At 57.9% G+C, this 19374-nt stretch overlaps 1 protein-coding gene across 4 annotated transcripts in view; it reads right to left on the bottom strand.

Moving 5' to 3' along the window:
* Positions 1–19096, bottom strand: part of CMKLR1 (chemerin chemokine-like receptor 1) — a 63062-nt gene extending 43966 nt beyond the window's left edge. The window contains exons 1-2 of one of the 4 annotated variants that reach the window (XM_089323307.1): positions 18684–19058; positions 14450–14551 (exon numbers count right to left, since the gene is read on the bottom strand). The gene's annotated coding sequence lies outside the window, so the exon portion shown is untranslated. Of the gene's footprint in view, positions 1–1558; positions 1718–14449; positions 14552–18683 lie in introns of those variants that run through there. The other 3 variants (XR_016227273.1, XM_008249345.5, XM_008249346.4) reach the window with 3 other exon arrangements.
* Between the last annotated feature and the right edge of the window lie 278 nt (positions 19097–19374).

Here is a 19374-nt window from a genome sequence, read left to right on the forward strand (position 1 = left end):
GGCACAGCCCCCTGCAAAGCCTTGAATGCTGCCACCAGCCCAGAGTTCGACGGTTCACTCCCCCACACTGCAGGAAGGGCAAGAATGGTGACGGCAGAGACCCGGACGCCCTGGAGAAGCAGGAAGGGGCCTTGGGACCACAGGTTTGTCGCCAAATGCCGAGAGGGCCCGAACCCATTCCTACTAACCCCGACCCAGCTAGCGGCTAACAGGAGAGTGTGTGTGTGTCCATCACCTCGAACCTTTGCCACCTCTCTGTGATGAGAACATCCCACGTCCCCTCTTGTTGCCGGTCTCGATTAGACCATGCAGTACGGTTACCCATAACCACCTGCTGTGTGGCAGGCAGGACTCCAGGACTCACTCCTCTCCCGCACCCAGCCTCGGCCTCCTGGGCTGACGGACACACAGGGTAGAGATGCACCCACACACACCCTGTAGATGCCCAGTTGCACTGCACCGGTCCAGACGTACTCAGCTCTTTCAGTACGCGAGTGGAGGAAGCGTCTAGAACTGGTCCTCACCCTCGAGGAACACACTGAGTTTATTAACAACAAATACATAAAGAAGCGTGCCAGGGTGCGGCTGCAAGGGGGAAAGGGTGGCACGGAGTCAGCCTGGGGCGGGGAGGGGAAGGGGGAGGGGGATAACAGGCAGCCGGGCGGAAGGGAGGTCCCCTGGGATTGAGCACCAGTCGCCCTTCCCCTTGGCCAGCCTGGGTGGGGTCAGCAGCCTGGGGTCACCGCAGGGCTGCTGGGGGCGGGAGGTGGCTCAGAGCCCAGGGCCCTTCCGCCAAGTGGAGCTCCGGGAGCCCAGCCAGCGGGGTGCTCCAGGGCCCGTCCTCGCAGGATGGTCGGCTTGGGGAGTGTGTCTCAGCAGAGTCCCCTCACCCCTCCCAGCCTCACCTGGCACTCAACACAAACCCACCCGGAGCAGGCAGCAAGCGACAAGGAGGAAGGGGGGTGGGCACTCGGCACCGCGGGTCGGACTCCACTGGGGACGCCCGCACCTGGGTTCCAGTCCCAGCTCTGCTCCCGCTTTGTTTCCTGCTCGTGCACATCCTGGGAAGCAGTGGCGATGGCTCCATAGCTGTGTCCCTGCCACCCACATAGGCCTCCCTTAGCATCTCCCAGCATGGCTTCTCTCCCGCTGCCTGTTACCAGGTCCTGGAGAGCACCTCTGGGCTCAGAGTAACAGAAACCAATAGGCTGCATGCGACGGCACCAACCCGCCATTTATCAGACCCCAACTGCAGACCCAGAGCCTTCACGCACAACCAACCTTCGAGGGCAGATATTTCCATTCCCATTTTTCATAAGTGGAAACTGAGGCAAGAGGAGCAAGGACATGGACCCAAGATTCCACGGTGGGGGAGCAGCTGAAGTGGGATTTGAACCTGGGCTGTGCTGACTCCAGGCCCACAGCTCCAGGCACCCTGCCTGTCCTTTAGTTCCTGCAGCCCGGCACCTGTAGCCCCACAGGTGCACAGGGCTGGCAGGTGGGCAGCGTCTCATGCACCCCAGCCCCACCTCAGAGAGCCCTAGCAAACCCAACTCACCCGCCTCTGGACAGGGCAGTCTCCACACACGCCGGGCTCCTGGGTCCAGCAGAGGGGCTGGAGAGGCCGCACCAGCCAGGGGTACCCCTGAGAGACCCCAGGGGCCCGAGCAGCCCTAGGAGCCCCCTGCCCGACTGCCAGTCCCAGGCACAGGGGCCATGGGGCCGCCAGGCAGGTCTGGTCCCTTGGAACTGCCTGGCTCCAGGCCAGGCAGCTGACGTAGGGGCTGGCAGGGCTGGCAGTGGCCAGGGGGTGGAGGATGAGAGCCCGCCCTGTTCCCAGGCACTGGAGGGAAGGCCAGGCTGCCCTCCCTCTTGACCCCATCACCACGCTGTCACCTCTCCCCAGACCTTGACCAGGGAGGGGTCTGGCTGGGAAATGCCCCCCCCCCCCATCCCGGCCCCTGCTGCTTTCCACACCCCGGCCTCTGTGGGAAACAAAGCTGGTGGAAGACGAGAGGAAACTTCAGGATCCGGAGAGCCACTGCTGGGAAGCCTTTCTGATCTAGGGGTCTGCGCCCTCGGGTCAGACAGAGAGCGGAGGGGCTCCGGGCGGCAGAGGCTAAGTCGCCCTCAGGACAGGAAACCAGCTGGGCTGCAGCCCAGCCTCGCCGCCGTGTCTCCTCCCGTGTGTGTGTGTGTGTGTGTGTGTGTGTGTGTGTGTGTGTGTAAGGTCCCCTCTGCAGTGGTCCCCGTTCACTGCCGTGACTGTCCCAGGCGAGTCCCAGGGGGCCGGCCACTCCATGCATACGCGAGCCCGGCTCAGGCTAACAGGGCCCGGCCCGTGGCTGCTGTGACTGAAGAGAGAAACTTCTGGGGTCAGAGGAGAGCCAGTGCAGCCCCACCAGTGGCACTTTAGGGAAATCTCATCCCATCCTTAGCAACGCTTCCCCCCCCTTTTTTTTTTAAACTAAACTGAACTTGAGCAACCTGCTGGGTTCATTGCTGGCTTCACCCCTGCCCCTGGGGTCACACAGGACAAGCTGGCCACCTCCCCCCTCCCTGCAGTGGCCACTTCCTCACTTTGACCTTGGCCAGCACTTCCTCTGCATCCTCCTTATCCCCTAGCAGCCAGCTCCCATCAGGCCCATGGAGCCGCTCTCCCCGGGCCAGGCAAGGGGGTGGCCTGCCCGGTGTGTGTGCCTATAGGTCCGTCCATCTGCTTGTTTGCTTGTCCGTGAGCTTGGCCCAGAAGGGAGAAAAGACTCACAAGAGGCTCAGCTGTACTGGGAGTGAAAATTCACACTGAGGGTGGAAGGAAGGAAGGAGGGGAACGCGGGTGGGGAGGGCCACGGAGCCAGGATTGGGGGAAGAATGCAGACGATAAGAAATGTCCTAACTGCTTAGGGCTGTGTCGGGGGAGGAGGAGGGGTGCCGCTCTGGGCTCCCAGGGCCCTGGTCTAAAAAAGGGAGGCCGGTGAGTCGGTCACGTGCTCCTCGCCCCAGACAAAGCCCTAGGGGAATTACAAGGCTGCCAGCTGGCTGCTGGGAGCTGGACTTTCTGGGGATCTCTGGACAGAGGGTCCTGCGGGACCCAGGCTGGCCACGGCCACCAGCTTCCACATGTCAAAGCGGCACTAAGCCCCCACTGGGCACAGGACTGTGCTTCCCAGACATGCAGTGGGGACGGGTCCAGCCTTCCAGGTGTGTGCAGAACACCCCAGAGAGGGCCGGAACCGTGAGGCCTCCGGGTCATGCTTCCTGTTGTCAGTCCTGCCCCTTCCCTAAGTGCTTGCTTTTTGTTTGGGGAATATTTGCTTGCGCATAATGAGATGTCTTAAGGAGGGGACCCCAGGTCTAAACACAAATTCACTAACGATTCATACAACCTCATCCACGTGGCCGGAAGGTCTCTCTGTACACCACTTTTAAACAGTTTTGTGCAGGAAACAAAGCCATCACGGCACTCAAGACACACTTCAGGTTTTGGATTTTGTGATTAGGGACGCTGGGTCCATGTCTGCAGCCGTGACAGGGACATAGCCACACCCGTAGGGGAGGCCCCGCCACCCTCACACATGCTTGTCTGCTAAGCTGTTTCATGAAACAGGAGCTCCCGACGAGGTCGCCCACAACCGCTATGCCCTGCATGCCGGTTTTCCCAGGGCAACTCCCGCCTGCACCTATGGTCGCAGCAAAAGCTCACATGGCTTCCTGACGCCCAGGTTTCCTGACTCCTGTGTCTCAGGGTGGGAGGGGGGCCAGTGGAGTTGAAGCGCCTGTGTGTGGCTCTTCCCCATCCACCTGTGCCGTGCCCTGCAGGGAGCACTTGGCCCGGGTCATTCAGTTCCTAAAGCTGTGGCCACCACTTGCCAGATGAACACACAGAGGCTGAGAGCTACTTTGCCATGTGCCAAGCACCTGTGCCACGACCTTTCCAGGATTTGGATGTCAGCTGGTTCCGCACAGACTGCTGCTCTCCCTGCCTCCGTTCTCCAGACGTGGGGACTGAGCTTAGCTCACAGATGAAAGGCTGGCCAGCCAAGGTCTCTGCCATCCAGGCCCACGAGTTGTGGACCAGGGGCAGGTGACTTGGCCTCTCTGAGCCTTAGTTTGTCTCATCTATAAAATGGGGATGAATCTAACCTTACCACTGGGTGAATGGGTAGCAGAGGCAGGACCAGCACCTGGACCCTGTCCCTCAGCCCCAGCTCCTTCAGCTGCAAGGGCAGGGGCCATGCCCCCTCCCACCAAGAAGCTCACACCCTCGGCAGGACCAGCTGCACACTGGGCAGGACCCACGCAAAGTGCAAAGCCAGCCCCTCATTCACAACTCACTAAGAATTTCAACAGTGACCCCAGAGCATGAAACCAAGCGCAGGCTAAATCTGAGCCCCACCTGCCCAGGAAGCTGGCCCTGCCCTCAGCTGTGAGGCACAGGGGATGGGGGGATCCTTTCCACTTTGCCCGACAGGAGCCTCTCCGTCTGGGCTCCAAGTGTGCCCAAAGGAACCTCCTTCTGTGACACTGAGGGCCAGGTTTCAAATCCCAAAGGCATCCCTGTGATAGTCAAGGAGATAACAGGAATGGAAACCACAGGAGTTAAATTTTTAATGCACTACCTATTAACATAATAACACTCACTCACAATACAATAACGCTTATGAGTGATATAAACGCTCACTGTTAACATGGTAACACTTGCTGTTAGCTTAATGGGCAGCCATTCACAATGCCAATTTGGCGTCTTCCATTTAAGTTCCTGATCAGGCAACACAGCTCCATCTAATGGGTGACATTCAAACCATCTAAAATCACTCAAAGGGAGCAGGTCGTTGGCACAGCAATGAAGACGCTGCTTGGGACACCCACGTCCCACATTGGAACGTCTGAGTTTGAGTCCTGGCTCTGTTCCCAATGCCAGCTTCCTGCTAATGCACACCCTGGGAGGCATCAGGTGATGGCTCAGGTGTTGGATTCCTGCCACCGACGTGGGAGACCTGGCTTCAGCCTCGCCCTGCCCTGGCTTTTGCAGGTATTTGAGTAGGAAACCAGCAGATGCGAGATTTCTCTTGTGTTCTCTCCCCATCTGCCTCTCGCCACTCTCCCCTTGCCTTTCAAATGAACAAATAGATTTAAAACTACCAGAAGTTCAGAAAGCAAAGCTTCGCTTCTACCAGGACGCCGTCCACCCAGTTCCTCCCACATCCATCTCCTGCACTAGTTTCTTACATCCTCTTCTAGTTCCCATAGGCAAACACAAACGCATATTTTATTTTCTCTCCCATTTTGTATCCAAGTTAGTATGTGACACACACCTTCTTACCTCACAATTTATCTCAGAGATGATTTCATATCAATATGCAAAGAGCTTTCCCTAATTGTTGGTAGCTGCATAGTATTCCATCTTAGGACTTGCTAGCATTTAATGAGTCTCTTAGTGTTACAATGGCATAATTAATTACCCTGTGATTAACTATGTGATTAATTCGATGTGTTACCATGTCATAATGAGTCCTGTACTTGGAGGTATTGCAGTGTTACAGTGAATCACCCTGTACTTCTCAGTGTTACAATGTTATAATTAACCACCAGTGTGCTTGTGTTACTACAAGGCCACAATTCACCTTGTATCTGTGTCCTTTGTCCCTTAGTCTCAGCAGAATTCGGGGCTCTCAGGTCCTGCCCTTTCAGAATGGGCAGAGGGGGTTCAGGCCCCCCCCTTTGCACTGACTGTGCTGTTTCAGTTCATCCAGGACACCCCAGACCTTGGACGAGGGTTCCTCATAGAGCCTCGGCCGTGTTTGCAGGACGAGGTCTCAGGAAAAGTCAGGGAGTCTTGATTCCAGCTGTGCCGACTCCTGGCTCTCAGCTTCCACGTTTACCCAAGGGAGGTTTGTCAGCAAGATGGCTGTGGGGGTCAGGGAGCAGGCAGGGCTTCTGCAGGTGTATGAGGGGGGTGGACTCATGCCCGAGGCCTCCTCGCCAGCCCCAGACGGCAGATCTGGACTCTGAGACCACAGAGACGTGGCCAGGCAGGCTGGGAGAAGGAGTCCCTGCAGAGACCCACAGGCGAGCTGTGCCCCATGCTGTCCCTGACCCCCGGGACCGGAACCTGAACCCAGCAGGAGTCGTGTTCTGGAGGTGGCTTAAGGACCATGCAGCTGCTGTGTTCTCTTCCTGGGGCACAGAGGGCCTTCTCTCCTCCATGAACTGGCCCCAGCCTTCCTGCTCCCCCCAGAGGCTTACGAAGAGCAAAACCTGGCGGAGGGCAGGATGTCCACCCATTCCCAGGCAGGAGCCTGCCTTGCCCTCTTTGTGGCACTCCTGTCCTCCCCGCTTGCCTGGCCCAAGGCCCCAGGGGCTGACAGGAACCCTTTGTCTTTCTCCTCGGCCTCCTGCCAAGAATGCAGGCCCATGGCCTCTCTGCTGCCACAGGTATCCCCGGCTGTGGGGAGGGGATGGGCACGCAGCTCACCAAGGTGGCACCTTTTCAAGTGGCCTGGGTTCAAAGCCTGCCACTGCCACTGGTCAGCTGTGTGACCTTGGGCAAATCACTCAACCTCTCTGTGCCCCTGTTTTCCTGGATATCTGTTTCCATGGGAAGGGTGAAGGAAAAAGATGGTCCTAACACCCAACAGTCTATGTGCTCTCTACCAAGAGTTGGCCACGATTTTCATCTTTAAATACTCAGGCAGATGAGGGGCCTCAAAAGCTTTGCTGAAAATGGAATTAAAATAAGTTTATTTGGGGGCAAAACATGTTGAAATCCATGCACGTGAGGAGTCAAAAAGTTCACGAAAAATGCATAGTAGGAAAAAATACGCATAGATTTCAAAACAGCACCAAAATAAACATCTTTCTATTCTTTTTTTTTTTTTTTTTTTTTGACAGGCAGAGTGGACAGTGAGAGAGAGAGAGAGAGACAGAGAGAGAAAGGTCTTCCTTTGCCGTTGGTTCACCCTCCAATGGCCACTGCGGCCAGCGCGCTGTGGCCGGCGCACCGCGCCGATCCAATGGCAGGAGCCAGGTACTTCTCCTGGTCTCCCATGGGGTGCAGGGCCCAAGCACCTGGGCCATCCTCCACTGCCTTCCCTGGGCCATAGCAGAGAGCTGTTCTGGAAGAGGGGCAACCGGGACAGAATCTGGCACCCCGACCGGGACTAGAACCCGGTGTGCCGGCGCCGCAAGGCAGAGGATTAGCCTAGTGAGCCACGGCGCCAGCCTCTATTCTGTTTTTCCGTGAATTTTTCAAAGTATCCTCCTATGATCGGACTCCATGTAAATTGCCTGAGCTTTTTAGGCAAAACAAAAATGGCATGTGACCTTAAATCAGCCACATGGATTTTAAAAAGCAAAACAGATAAATAGGAATGAAAATGAAATGCACAACCTCAGAAGAGTTCCAGTAAGTGTTGGGTTTTCTTTTCCCCCAGGGGAGGGGGCTCCCGGGTCATCTCCCCTCAGTGTCTACGGGGCCGGCACGATGGGCCCGGTGCAGGGTGGCGGGGGGCTGCGATGCGTGTCCCACACAGCCCAACCCCACAGGGGAGAAACCACCATGCAGGCTGCCAGCAGGTGGGGGGAGCTTGAGGACGCCTCCAGCAGGGACAGGCGGGAGCCTGCTGTAGCTCAGAGGTGTACCACGCTGGGAGGCCACAGCGGGCCTGGAGCACCCTGCCATGGAAGGACAGGGTGGACAACAGATAGGGAACAGGAGAGGACACGGCACTGGGCCACCGGGCCCTGGTGGGGGGAGGGACTCCAAGAACACAGCACCATGCGCCATCCCTGCTCTAGCTCTGCACCCCAGATCTGCGGAGGCCCCCCAGGACCCCCCGAGCCTCGGAGCTTCCCAAGGAAGCTGTGAGTCTGGGAATCTTCTCCCACTTCTCCCACCACCGCCCTGGGAGAGCCGGAGGTTGCTCTGCAGTGGAGGAACCGCTGTGGCCTCAGGCCGTGTCCCCTGCCTGCTCTGGCAGGCAGTGTAGACCGGGGAGGGGTGGGGGGTGGTGGTGGTGGGGAATTGCCACCTCCAACTCTCCAGCCCCCAGGCCCTGCTCAGCTTCCCAAGCTTGGTTTCTCCAAGCTCGGCTGTGGGGCAATCTTTTCACATTAAAAAGAAAAGAAAAGAGAAAAAGAAAAAGAAAATGAACCCCATCCTGGCCTTGTGGTCTACAAGAAAAGGGAGAGAGAGAGAGACCCGGACTCCTACAGCTTCTCCCTGGCATTCATGCAGGACCTCCCTCACCCCGCGTCCCCAGGCGGCCACTCTCCGCTGGCCGAGACCCCACGCTCACAACCCCATTTCTGCCGCTGCCATGAGCCGCAGGCACCGCAGTGCATGGGGGTGGATGGCTTTGGTTTCCAACTGGACATCTGGCTAGCAGAGGCACTGGAGGGCGTGGGGTGTGGGCCGGGTTGGTTGACCCACAGAAGCCACAGGGATGGCCCCATCATAGGACCCATGCTGGCATGGGTGCCACAGCAGTGTAGCGAGGGTCTGCGCCACGACACGGGTGCCTGGACCTTGGAGAGGGGGACAGGGAGATGGGGATGGCCCAGGCACTGTGACCTCGGGAGGTCAATCCACCTCGCTGAGCCTCACCCTGGACGAGGGAAACTGGGGTGGGGGGATGGACAGGGGGGTGAAGACTGAAGTCAACCCCATTTCAGGGGCTATTTTCTGAGGTTTTTTTTTTTTTTTTGGCTTGCACACAACTTGTTTTTAAATTTTGTTTAAGAGAGAGAAAGAGAGAGCATCTCCAAGCCACTAGTTCATTTCCCAAATGGGTTGAGCCAGGCTGAAACCAGGAGCCAGGGACTCTACCGGGTCTCCCACGTCGGTGGCAGGGACCCAAGCACCTGAGCCGTCACCTGCTGCCTCCCAGGGTCGGCATCAGCAGGAAGCAGGAAGCAGGAGTAGAACCAGAACCCAACCCAGGCCCTGCGATGCGGGGACCCCAGGCGGCACCTGAGCCGTGGTGCCAGGCGCCCGCCCTGGGCCCTGGGGTGAGCACCCAGACATCTCAGGCCTGACGCTCCCCTTCTAAGCAAGCTCACTGGGCTCCCTGCCGTGCTGGTCCATGAATCCCATCCTTTATCCTCCCCACACACCTCATGGCAGGCCCTGTCATCACCTCTACTGTGCAGGCAAGGACTCGAGAGAAAGACAGCGGCAGATGCAAGGCCACCAGCAGGTAACCAAGAGACTCTGGATTGGAACCCAGGTCTGCTTAATGACACAGGCCCCACCACAGAGCAACCCACCAGGGGGTCTGTGCAGGCAGAGAGGTGGTGCGCTAGGAAGAGTGAAGGAGCAAGGGCTCCCTGTCCTCTCTCTGGGCCTCAGTCTCCCTGGCTGTCAAGTAGGACGGTGAGCTCCACCCCTGGCACTTCCCGTGAGCGTGCGAGAAGCCAGCGGGTGGAGGCTCATTTTACAACGTTCTGTTGTGACCAGTCTGAGAGGTGTGACTGGCCCCAGAGGACAATCCGGGTGGCAGGAAGTGGGACTGGGCGAGAGGCCAGCCTGGACCCCGCCTGCCGGCGGTGGAGAGAGGAGACCACAGGCGGCCCTGCTGTCTGGCCAGCCCCCTGGAACATGTGCAACAGGACCGGGCCTGGGGAGGCAGCAGAAAACACGGTGGAAGGACGGGGTGGAGGTCCAGGGCCCAGCCCGACAAACTGCCCCACCCCTACACTGGATAGGCACCGCCCACCGCACCCAGGAGAGGGGCCCCCACCCTGCTCCTGACTTCCTTTTTGTCTGCATTTTTCCATGGCAGGGAAAACGTGAAAGAGAAGCCCGTGGGACCAGGCAGGCCTGGCTCCCCCGCCCCTTCCCCCCGGCACAGCAGGGCTGACAGTTCAAGGTCTCCGCCCAGCCCCAAAGGAGAGGGCAACCAGGATCCGGCCAGCGTTGCATAGCCTGTGGGGGCTCAGGAGCCCTGGCTGCCCCCGTTCCCCTGCCACCCGGCGTGATCTCGGTGAAGCCCCCACGATACCACCAGGAAAGCCCTGGTGGGACCTGAGGCTCAGCGTGGCTCAGCGGGGACTCAGTGCTCACAGCCAGCAAGAGGCAGACATGGGTTGTCCCTGAGCCACGCAGGCTGCAGCTCCTGCTCGCCGGGGGTAGGGGGTCGTCCCAGTCCCACTCGAGGGAAGTCCTTTTTCTTCATGACCCAAATCCCTAACAGCCGACAAGCCCCTCTGTGAATTGAGTCTGGTTGCAAAAGAGACTGAAAACTGCCGGTTCTCCCTGAAGAGCTGCTCGTGACGTCAGCCGGCCCTGCCTCTCACCGGTGGGAGGGCGTCAGGCCCCCCCTCGGATGCCCAGCCCTGCTCCCTCCGACTAGGGCAGGTGGCAGGTGCCCTAGCACCTAGCGGGGTCTCAGTCCCTCTTGTACACCAGGTCTATTTGGTGACCTCGGACCACAGGTGTGGTCCTCAACCAACTCTCTTCAACTCCAGAGAAACCCTCCCAGCCTCCAGCCACATCCGTCAGCAAGTCCTGGGTGGGGGGGTGGGGGGGGACGGAGGGTGGTGGGTTTAAGGGAGCTTGGGGGGGGTAGGGGACCCACACTCAGCCAAGACACTCTTCTCTCGAGCTGGCTTACGAGCCACAACACCCATGAGATAAAGCCACAAAACCACATGCCCTCCGCTGGCTGGGAGTGTCAAACTCAATTAGCTTTGGGTTGTCTGGACTCTTCCTGACGTCCAAGCATTCAAGTTCAAGCGCTGAACTTGGAAGATGCTGAAGTGTGTTGGAACCCTGGGGGGAACTGGGTGGGACCCTCAAGGCCATGCAGAGGGTCCCGGCTCCCTCCTGCCAATCCTGCTGTTCCCTGCTCCCGCCCCCACCCCCACCCCCACCCCCATCCCCCAGCCAGACTCCCCACAGGGACCCAGCCTGCACTGCGCTCCTTGCTGACATCTCGCTCATTTCTGGCCAACTCCCCCTGCAGGCAGCTCCAGGCCCCTCGGTCCTCTGATCCCAGCTCAAATACTCAAGCCTTTCTGAAGCCCTGCTTCTTGGCTACCCCAGTGAAAACTGCTCCCCTCTGATCCCACACTGCACATGAAACATACCAGCCAGGTGCTGCGTGCTTGACAGTCATGGCTCCCTGGGCCCTTACTGCACTGAATGGATGGTGAAGGGGCCATTGCACCACGGGCAGTTTCCCCTGAGCACCCCAACACCAAAGCCAGTCTGCAGGACAGAGGGGACCCTTCCGTCAACTCAGCTGGGCTTGTCTCTCTCTCTCTCTGTCCCATGCTCCTGGCACACAGCAGATGTTCTGTGAATAGAGGCTCTATCCTGGATCCTTTCCATGAGTCCTTCTCCCTCTCTGATCCTCAGTTTTCCCATCTGAAGAATGGGCACATGGACTAGCTCAGATGACAAAATGTTCTTTCCGACAGCCATTGCCATCCACTGGGTTTTATGATCAAGCCTGGTTGGCGGATTGTTTTTAAAGATGGACTCTAGGAGCTGGCACTGTGGTGTGTTGGGTAAGGCTGCCGCCTGCAGTGCTGGCATTCCAGATGGGCACTGATTCCAGTCCCGGCTGCTCCTCTTCCAATCCAGCTCTCTGCTATGGGCTGGGAAAGCAGTAGAAGATGGCCCAAGTCCTTGGGCCTCTGCACCCACGTGGGAGACCCAGAAGAAGCTCCTGGCTCCTGGCTCTGGATCAGCACAGCTCCAGCCATTGCAGCCATCTGGGGAGTGAACCAACAGATGGAAACCTCTCTCTCTCTTTCTCTCTCTGCCTCTGTCTCTGTAACTCTGTCTTTTAACTAAATAAGTAAATCTTCAAAAAAAATAAAGATGGACTCTAACCTTTCCACCCCTCTCCTCCCATTGAATCTGCCTGGGCTGACGGGTTGCCACAACCAACAGAATGCGGCAGAAGTGACCCAGGGCTGGTGCCAGACCTAGGTCTCAAGAGGCCTGGGAGCTGCTTCTTCTTCCTCTTGTCTTCTTTTAAAATTTATTTCTTTGAAAGGCAGAGTTACAAAGAGAGAAAGGGAGAGACAGAGTGAGAGAGAGATCTTCTACTGGCTGGTTTACTCCCCAAATGGCCTCCATGGCTGGGACTGGGACAGGCCGAAGCCAGGAGCCAGGAGCCAGGAGCTTCCTCTGGGTCTCTCACATGGGAGCAGAGGCCCAAGCTCTTGGGACATCTTATCCTGCTTTCCCTTTCTTCTGTGTTCACTCTTGCAGAGCCCTGGGCCTGCTGGCTGAGATGTCCCCCACCCCCATCCCAGCCCCTCTGGAGGGACCTGCCACGTGCACAGAGACAGCTGGGTCCCAGGGAAGCACAAGGCCATCCTTAACAACCCAGTCCCGGGGAGCTCCTGATGATGCAGCCCACATGCGACACAGCCAGCACCACAGGAGTGAGATGAACCATTCCGGCAGAACCCTGCCCAACTGCAGAACCTGGACAACTAGTGATTCCCAAGCCTCTACATCTGCGGGTGGGGTTTAACACTCCAGGATGAAAGACTGAAATGTCTGGGTTCCCCCAGAGGGAGAAGCACAAGTGACACAGGGTGTCTGGGTGAGGAGTGGGGGTGGAATCCATCCCTGCTCTAGATCATGTCAAGGTCAGGGTCAGGTAACCTTGATGTCAACTCGAGATTCTTCCAGGGCCTGCTGGAAATGAAGGTTCCAGACAGGGAGGGATTCATCCACCGTCAGCAGAACCTGAGAAAGGGAATTTCTTTAGGGGATTTGAACAGGTGACTTGGGAGGAGATGGAGCACTTGATAGCAGCTTCGAGGCAGAGAGAGAGAGAGAGGCACACCGAGGGGCAGCCAGTTGTCACAGCAGTTAAGTCACCTGGGACATCAGCATCCCATATCAGAGTGCCTGAGTCAAGTACCAACTCCCGCCAGCTCCAATCCAGTTCCCACTGATGCACTCTGTGGGAGGCACGAGAGGATAGGCCAAGTGCTTGGGTCATGGCCTTCTATGTGGGAGACCTGGGTGGAGCTCTTGCACCCTGGCTTTGGCCTGGCCCCATCTTAGCTGTGGTAGGCATTGGAGGAGTGATCCAGCATATGGAGGATCTCTCCCCCTCCCCCTCCCCCTCCGTCTCTCAGGAGAGAGACAGGTAGAGGCAGGAATCAGGAGAGCTGAGCCACTGTCTGAAGGCCCGACACCACCTTCATGGCGATCATGATAGCAGCAACAGGAAAGGAATCCATCTGCTACCTGAACTTGGCCTTCATCTAACACATAGGAATTCATAGTTTCTGGAGACTGCTCCAACCAACTCGGCTAGCCAGGCGTGGACATGTTCTTTGATCACAACCCCAGATCATCAACTGAGCCGCTGCTACAAGCCACAGAGCACAGCAGACCCTCTCTCAATAAGCCCGAGATGAGAGAAAACCGAGGCTCAAAGGCGTACGTAGCCATGTGACAAAGGCGGCAGGTGCCACACAGGGCCAGAACCCAGGACTGCCCTCACCCTGCTGTGCAACGCCCTCTCCCTACTGAGGCTCCCACGCCTCTGACGCCTGGGTCCCAGGAGGAAAGTTGCATCAACCTCCCCGCCCCCACCCTCCTTGCACAAGAGCCACCCTCAGCAGGAGCTCAGGGCCCGGATCGCAAAACCCAAGTCACGTTCGCCGAAAAAGCAGAACCGATCCTGACATCTGACCTCCCTGCTGAGTCAGCTGCTGGCGCTGCCGGCATCACCGGAGCACGCCCCGCCACCCCCAGGGTCAGACGCGAAGCCAAGAGACTGGCCCAGAGGACTTTACCACCTGAGAACCCAACGCCACCAGGCCCCAGACGCCCACACCCACCCAGAGGTGCAACTTCAAAGTCCAGTCTCCTGAGAGTAACAATGGAGAGCTCTTCATGGAGATGCCCACCTGCTATACCAAGTGCTTTGTGTGCATTAACCACTGAATCCCCACAACCCGATGAAGAGGCCTCACAGGACCCCCACCTTACACACGCAGAAGCCGACAGCATCAGGAGTTAAAAGGGCAGAGCTGAGAGCTAAACCTTAGAACACTCGGCTCTGGGCTCTGTGGGCGTCACCACACCACTGCCGACCACCGCCACCCAGACACCAACATTCCTTTCTTCGATGGCTCCATGTGGAATTACTCCTTCTTGGTTCTACCCAGCAGGTCAAGAAATTCTGATCTTTCCCAGTAGTACTTGTGACCAATTCTACAAAATGTAGAAGCTGCAAACAGAAACAAATTTACTAAGCTTTCCTGAAACTGCCTGAAACCAGCATAGCCTGAATCTGGAGGAAGCACAAAGTGGCTGCCAGTGACTGGTCCCTTTCTCTGCATCCCAGGCCTTGCCTTGGGCCTCCGAAAGCAGCCCAAGTCCTATTCCTACCATGGGATCTGAGAATGTCACTTAATCAGTCAAGGCCTCATTGTCGTCACCTCTGCAGTGGATGCAGGCATGACTAACCCGTGGTCCCTCTAATGTCCCACCAGGACAGCGAGCCCGTCTTTCTCACCATCCTGGCCTGATGAACAAAGCGGTGGGTACGTAGCAGGTGCTCGTGAGTGACTGTTGAGTGAATGAGGACAGCACGTGTCACACGTCTGTCTCCCGCACGCAGGGGTCTCCGGAACAGGAACTGGGCCTGACTCCTCCTCCTGTCTCACGTTGCTTCAGCAGCCCCTGCTCTGGCTTTGTTCATTCGCTCTGTGCTTGGCCTACTCAAGGCCTCGACACCACCCAGGACCCCAGGACTCCCACCCACGCTGCCCCTTCTCTTTTCCATGGCTGGCGGTGACACTGGGCTTCCTCAGGCCACGAGAATCAGCGACCAAAACCCATTCTGGGGACTGGGACAGTGACTCTGAGCTTCCACTTTCTTTATGCCCAGCCCCGGGAAAGTCCAGCCCAAGAAAATCCCCGACCCTAACCAAACACACACACACACACATGTGCACACACATACGTGCACACACATGTGCACACACATGCACATACGTACATGCACACGTGCACATGAAATTCAGAGGTGATAGGCACAAATCCGTTCCGCTCAGTCGCTGACACACTCAGTACAACTTGGACTCTCGTTTCTCTTTTCCGGGAGAGGGGCCGTGGCCCGAATTCCAGAGCCATCCCTGTTTGGGGGTCTGGAATCTGGGATTTTACTCAGTGTGTCTGGTGGGGATTATCTGAAGGGCAGCAAAGCCCTTGTGAGTGCAACGTCACCACCATGTTGACTCTAAGACAAAACGTAGACAGGCCTAGGATCAGATCATGGGAGACACCCACGCGGCCACTGTGTCCACCATAGCAGTGGTGAGCTGCCCACGAAACCTGCGCAGCCTTCGCTGGGGCACAGAGGCCACTGCCGAGAACTCCACGTTTGGCCCAGTGTCGTCTGCCGCTAGGTGGACTGCGGGACCTGCCGTCCCGTGTGCGTGGATGTGATGGACGCTGCTTCCAGGCCACAGCAGGTGACAGGCACACAGGCCACCTGCACACCTGCCTTCACCTTTTGCAGCTAACAGGACAATGAGGATGTCCTGGGGGGGGGGTTGGTGGTGGGCCACCTGATGGGTCACCGATGCTGTGGGTTGGAGAGTTACACACACTCCCCAGATTCACAAAGTCTTACGACAAGGACACTGGGAGGATGGGGATTTAACCCAGTGACGTCTCCAGGTGGGGCTTTCAGGGGTGATGGAGTTGGGTCGTTTGGTGGCTGAATCCTGGTGGCTTCATAGGAGCCCACAGACAGAACACAGACAGACACGCGTGCTCCCTTCTGCCACGGGGCACTCTGTGCTCTGTCAGCAAGGGCACCACTGCCAGAAGCCGAACCAAGGGGACTCGGGCCATCCTGGGCTGTGACCCTCCAGAACTGTGGGCCAGCGCAAACCTCTTTTCTTCATCGATTTTGTTTTTAGTCATCACATGCTCTGAGCCTCCCTCTCTTACTGCAGCTGCTACCCTAACAAATACAACCTCCAACAGATGGCACAGTGCTGGCCAGAGAGCTGGGAGTGCCTTGCACGAGGTCACACCGCAAGTTCAAGTTCATGCAGCCAGGCCTACTCCTTGGAGTAGATGTGTGGTTTCCAGCCATCCCACAGAGCCGTAAGGTTTCCCAGAGGCCCCTCGGCAATGAGAACAAGGGTGAGCAGGCTCCAGCCCGGAGTCCTCTGCTTCTGTCTCGGGGCAAATACCACTGCTATCCGCTTCGGAATTCACTTCCCCCTACACTTTCGCTTGAGGGAAGGAGTCTGTGGTTTGCGATAGTCCGAAAGCCCCTACACTGGAGGTGGCCAACACGCTCCAACCCTCCACGGGGCAGCCAGTTTCACTTCTCTACCAGCCTCCCCGTCTCAGCTGCTGACACAGGCGTGTGGCTTTACAGCAGCGCACAGATATTTGCTTAGGAAGGAAAAAAGAAACCTCAGTGTGGAGCACCCAGAAATGTGAACAGGGAGCAGGACCACTCGGGACCAGCGGTTCTTAGCGTTTGGGGTGCATTCAAGTGTCCTGGGGTGCTAGCCTCTCACACAGACACCTAAGCCTCAGCCTCAGAGGGTCTGATTCCCAAAACTGAAGCTTTAGGGAATGCCCGTGATTGTTCTGACGCGAGCGGTGCACTTGGGGCTCTCTGAGTCTTCTTCATAGCCTTGTAGCTGGCAGTGATGGCTGCACCAGGGATGTGGCTCAGAGACCGTGAAGGACGCCTTCCCCTGGGAATCTGAGCTTCACCACGCCACTGTACAGAAATCAGCACTACTCTCTGTGTGTTCCAGAGGGGTGCCCCAGGCCTAGGCAGCTTGGTAACGCACGAGTGGCTGTGCACATGACACCTGACGTGACAGGGCCCTTGCAGGCGACAAGCCCCCGGCCCAGGGCTTTCCCTGTGCGATCTTATTTACTCTTTATGAGAATCCCATGAGGAAGTTGCTCTTCCTTTCCCATTTTATAGATGAGGAAAAGGAGGCATGAAGGTCGCTCTGGGTCCCTCAGTGAGCAGGCAGCTGGCCCATTCAAACCCAGCCCCATGGCCTCCGTGCCCCGTTCTGTCTCACGGACGTCTGGAGTCAGAACCCCTCCCTAGCGCTCAGTTTCCCAGTCTGTAACATGGGCACGTCAGTAGTACCTGTATCATAGAAGCCTGGTGAGGAATCAGGAAAAGCATCTCAATCTAGTAGGCACAGGGCAAGCTGAGAGAAGTTGCCAAGTAGCATCTGTGGGACGCGACCTTACCACATTTCACAGATGGGGACACAGAGCTGGTTACTTTATTTGTCCCATGAGCCTAACATATGCTAGCTCTTGTGCAGAGGGCTGGGGATTCAGGGAGAATAACAGTGCCCCACGTCTGGTTCCAGGAGCGCCAGGCTAGCAGGAGAGGCAGATGAGACGGCTGACATGACACCCGCGTGGCAGGTGCTCTCACAGGGGAAACCCAGCAGACAGGCTGGTCCCAGCAGTCAAGCCAGTGAGGGGAGTGACCCGCCCAAAGTCAAGTTTATTTACACCCTGAGGTTTTAGGGAAGTCAGAGGCCCTGTGCACCGAGGGGGAGCCTTTCCCCTGCGCCTCTCTCTACCTGACACCCACCCCCAGCCTCTGCCACTGCACATCAGTAGCTCAGGCTAAACCTTCTTTCTAAAGCAAACTCCAGCCACTCCTCCTTGCACCAGGGGCCTCACGTCCCCCACGGCCACCACCACGGCAGGCGAGACAGCAGGAGGGGCAGCAGACCTGCACAGAGGGTTGGCCCTGAAGAGAAGGCTGGGTGCAAAAGCAGAGACTGGAGCTTTTTCTAAGCTGAAGAAGAAGGCAGAATCGGGACCTGCTCACTTCCTTGCTGGGCAAGCTCAGGCCGGTGACCTGACCTCTCTGAGCCACCAGACTCGCACTGGGTAGCAGCTGCTTGATCCACAGCAATGTGGATCACGCACCTAAAACATGATCTGAAAGCAGACGGTGCGAGGGGTGGGGGGGAGTGGGCTATTTTCAACAGGGAGCTGGGCAAAGGGTCCGTAGTCTCCATATACAAAGGACTTGTGAAGAGGAACAAGACAAGGATCAGCAGGCGCATAATGAGGGAAACGAGAGTGGCCTTGGACAGGATGATCCCACAAGAAAAGTGCACACTAAGCTTGCACAAGGCATCAACGTTAATAAAGAAATGCAAGCGGAAGCATCCTGAGAAATGACTCAACTTCTCTTCAGGGATAGGGCAGGGAGAAAAGTCGCACCCCGATACAACACACAGCATGTCACCTTCCAGGGGGACCCAAGCATTGCACCTCTGGAAAGGTGGCCACGGCCCCCGCACACAGAGGTGGGGCCCCAGGTGAGCCTCCACGGCTGCACCGCTACAGTCACGAGAAACCACGGAAGTCGGTGCAACAGCAAGGAGCTGAATCCCAAGACACAGTGACTAGGTAGCCATAGAGGGGCAGCGATGGGGGGGAGGGGAGCTCACCCCCCACCCAAGACTAAGTGGGTGTGGACGTGCGTGCACACTCAGACGCCTGTGCATGTCCTTGCCATCGCATACGATGGGCGTGCATTGCTTTAAACATCTGGAAGTGACGATCAAGCACTTTCATGCTGACCATCGTTAACCGGTGAGTAGAAGAGAGCCGCTCTGTCCCCGGCGCGCCCTGGCCCCGCCCCTCCGGGAGATGCCCAAGTCAAGGGCAGTACCTGCACGCTGCTCTCTGCTCAGGTCTCCCCGGGCTCCCGCTGATGTCAGGTTCCTCAGGGTTCTTCAAGCCGGCTGTGCGTCCCGCTTCTCTCTCCCAGCCACGCTGCTCCTCTGGCTGAGGCTGTGTCTAGAAAGTCATTCATTTATTCACTCACTTACTCACTCATTCAAGATTCCCCCCACCAGAGCGCAGCCCCTGGAACACTGATCCTCCGAGGGCTTCCCAGGGAGCTCAGATGTGTCCCGAGTTCCCTCCTCGCTGGGGCTGCTGCCCTGAGTGGGTCAGAGCCAGGACTTAGCCCGAGACACAGCTGGAGGGAGGAGAGCGGGAGGGAGGGGCAGGAAGCGGCGCTGGCCGAGGGCGGGGGCCTCCAGCTGCGGGAGTGGGGCCGCCTGCCCGGGAGGCTGTCCCTGCCAGCCCGGGGCTGGGCTCGTGGGTGGCAGCAGGGCCTGCTGGGGATGCCCCGCCCCTCTGGCGGCCTGGTGAAGCTGGGCTCCCTGCCCACTGTCTGAGCACAAACCAGGAGCATATGCAGGCCCCAGGCTGCTGGGGGTGGGGGGGTGCATCTGCTCCGTGCCAGGGGCCTGGGAGCTGGGGACGATGGCTGAGAAACTGGGCCATCGGTCACCCCGCCACTCAGCTGGGCTGCCGCTCAACCCAAGGCCTCGCTCATGCTGTTCCCCCCCACC

The sequence above is a fragment of the Oryctolagus cuniculus genome, chromosome 21, assembly GCF_051225735.1.
Source record: "Oryctolagus cuniculus isolate XC-2025 breed Fujian yellow rabbit chromosome 21, ASM5122573v1, whole genome shotgun sequence".
NCBI classification, from domain to species: Eukaryota; Metazoa; Chordata; class Mammalia; order Lagomorpha; family Leporidae; genus Oryctolagus; species Oryctolagus cuniculus.